Source organism: Mesitornis unicolor, unplaced genomic scaffold, assembly GCF_000695765.1.
Source record: "Mesitornis unicolor isolate BGI_N332 unplaced genomic scaffold, ASM69576v1 scaffold11907, whole genome shotgun sequence".
Taxonomy (NCBI): domain Eukaryota; kingdom Metazoa; phylum Chordata; class Aves; order Mesitornithiformes; family Mesitornithidae; genus Mesitornis; species Mesitornis unicolor.
Window position 1 is genome coordinate 3,523 of NW_010198413.1, and position 3,522 is coordinate 7,044.

The window sequence follows — 3,522 nt, forward strand, 5'->3', positions numbered from 1 at the left end:
CTGACCCTGGGGCTGGGATGCTCGCAGGGCAGCTCTCGCCTCCCATCTGGGCTGTGTGCGCAGAGCGGAGCCAGTCGGTCTGACCACCACGGCTCTTCCTTTGCTTGTAAATGCTGAGAGCATCAGATAACCCGGGGAGGTCGGGGTCAGCCCTGCAACAGCTTTATCCCAGCCACGGAGCAGCTCTGCATGTGTCCGGGTACTGGGGACGCCGCAGCCTCTGCCTTTTTATACTCAACATTATTTTAAAAATACCTCCTTTATTAGCTTTTCTCACAACAGACCCGATGAAGGCCAAATGACAAATGCTACACGTTAGCAAACAGCAACCCAGGAGATTTCCATGTTATTCCTGACCCCGCACAAGGGCCGAAATCCTGCCTCCCATCTCCCAGCCCCACCACTCCCTCCACAATAAGTTGCTCATAAAATTTAAGGTCAAGGCCCTTGGCTCATCTCATCTTCCCTGCTTCATATTGCAGAATTACGTTGCTTTATAACATCCTCCCTGCTAGATCACGCAGAAGAAGACTGAGCTCTGCTGAGCCCCATAACAGTTCGATTTAAGCATCTTTTCCAGATAGTGAATATATTTTTTGCCATGGCTGAAAGCCAGAGGCTGCCGAGGGACTTTTCCAGGGTGCAAAGTCAATGGTGGAGCTGTTTGCCCCAGATGCTGTGGATTTCACATTAACTTGCTCCATGCGAGGAAGAATTTTTGGGTTTGCTGGGGTTGGTTGGTTGGTTTGTTAAACCCTTTGCTAGTTTTGAAATCCTGATGTGGGCAAGGTCTTTAACAACTATGCCAAGGTGCTGCTAGCCCAACGCTGCAATGAGGGAGCCAGAAACAGCCCCCCAGGTACACAGCTCTGCCCCACAGCTCCCATTTCACCTCCTCCCAGACTTTAAAAAGGGCTTTTAGACACATTTTTAGACCCATTTCATCAACAGCTTTTTATTCCAAATTCAGCTTTCCTCCAGTGCACACCAAAGCAGCACCGGTGCCGCAGGGACCGGCTGAGTGGCTGTGATGCTCCTGGTCCTGCTCCTTTATAGTTTGTAAAAGCAAAAAGCACATTTGTAAGTGGGAAAGGCCAGGACTGCTGAAATACAGAGCAATAGGAAGAGCTGAGTTTGAGAAATTTTGCTTGGCTGGGGAAACAGGCAGACCCCACAGTGAAGCACAGCAGCACCCGGTCCCACCCGCGTCCCCCAAATCCCACATCCAGGGGATCTAGTTTCGAGATCAAGCCTTCTTCCTCCACATGATCCAATATGAACTCACTGCTCATCAGCTGCCTGCCTGATGCTCTTTTCATGTGATTAAATGTCTTTGTTTGCACCATTTTCCCCAAAATAAGAGCAGAGCAGCGTAGGCTCCGCAGCCGGCAGGAGGGAGACGCGCTTTTGTTGCCAGGACCTCACGTGCACCAGCTGCCTGCACGCATATTTACCTCTTTAAAAAGCATTTATTGCCCCTGTAACTTGGCACAAAAATCTGATTACCACAGTATTTTGCCTTCTTTAAATAAACAGTACAACGTGCCATAATTACACTCTGCGGCTGGAGACTTAAAAAGACAAAATACCCCAAAAATCTCTATCTGTCTATCACATCAGCTGTGGAACAGCTCAGATTCTCACATGTATCCCAAAAGAGAAGTATCTCTTTATTATTATTGCTTTTTTAAATGGATAATTCCTGAAGGAATCATAGCTTGGTCACTTTGTATGGATGCAACCTGCAGTTACAGCTTTTATACCATGGCAAAATGAGGCCAAACAGCACTTTTGGAGTACATGACCCTCTTCAAGCGTTTTTGGTGTAAAACCCCATCTCTGCAGCAATTTGCATGGGGCATTTATGATAAACAGGGAAGTATTTTTAAAAATAATCCCCTTTGCACTGAACTATCCCCTCACTTTGCCCTGGGGTCCTCACTGTTGGCCTGGGATGGAGCACCCCGGGGCTGCATCCTTTGCAGGAGGCAGATGGCAGAGTATTTTGCATTTCCATTCAAGTGGAGCGTGAAGGCGAGCGTGTACAAGAGATCAGCTACTATTTATCTTACACGGGTGACTTCATTGTAGAAATAGCACCAAAGAGAGGTTTAAAACCTATTCCTCAACAAGCCACTTCTTCCAAACAGCATCAGGGAAAAGAGCAGAGCTCAGAAAATAAAGAGGAAAAATTGGCAGACCTACGTGTTTCTCAGTAAACTGTTGTCTTTTAAAATAGTCAACAGTTTTTTGGTATGTTATAATAGAAAATGTAGAATTTCACTGTCTCTCACATCTCAATTGTGGATCCTCAAGCCTGAGTTTGGTTTCCATTACCAGGTGCCAAGACTTTTGTTAAAGCAATTGCCCCAAATTAGGGCATTTTAAGCAACCAGCTCCCAGTCCTGCAGGTGCAGAGATGCTCTCACCCATGGGTCACCCCATGGATCATATAATTACTTGTAATGCTTCCTCAAAGCCCAACAGGATGGAGGCGGCGGAGGATGCTGATGGATGGAGCCGTGGGCAGGAGGGAAATACCTGCAGCTGGGGGCTGGACGGGGGCCAGCCCGCGGGACCGCGAACGGCGCGGGGACGAACAATGCCAGGAAGTTGTTGAGAACCGGCTCCGCGCTCGCCAACGACATTTCGCTTCCTTTATTTCCCACCTTTCGCTACCCCCAGCCCGGTGCCTTTGTGTGCATTAACAGCACAACGGCAAAGCCTTGGCGTCTGCCTGGCCCTCGCTGCAAGAAAACAGCCCGCAAGAGTGGGAGGTGAGAGCCATTGCACTAATCCATGAGAAAGTGTCCATAGTTTCTTTAAAAAAATTATGTATTCTAAAGAAACAGGCAAGGTTCTTAGAGTTTTGATTCTATTTTTGCAGCAAAGGGATACCCCTGTATAAGCTCTCCAAGGTATAGACGTTATCAGCCCCTGCCATGGTATGAATACCTGTTATTTCAGTGGTTGGTAGATCAAATCCTTCCTAAAGGATGCTATATAATGTGGCTATAGGGAATATAAAGTCCCTATAATGTGGGTGACATCACTGCAGCACAGGGAATGCCGTGGGGACACCAAAATCATGGCCACAGAGTCAGTGACTTGCAGAGGCCCTTCAGAAGGTTTTAAACCATTTCCACAACTCAAACCACGGCACTATACCTGGGTCTGACCCATGATAAATCCTATTTGTCATCCGTGGGGACTTGGAGGAGCACAGAAAACCTTGCAAACTGGTTGAATGTTCACTGAGAGCTGAAGTTTGTCAAAGACTGCAGTGGAAGAATTAAGAGAACACAGAAATACTGCCCTAGGTATCATTTCCTTTTGATTTGGGTCATACTTACATATTAGAGGATGTACAGTTATGCTATCACCCAGCACACAAAACAACTCTCAACCTGCTTTTGACACTAAAAACATCAATTCAATTTTAAATTAAGCTGGAGCAAGTGAAAAACATTGATTCATCCCACCCAAGGCTTATGAGGACATAAGATGCTAGCATCAGTTCAG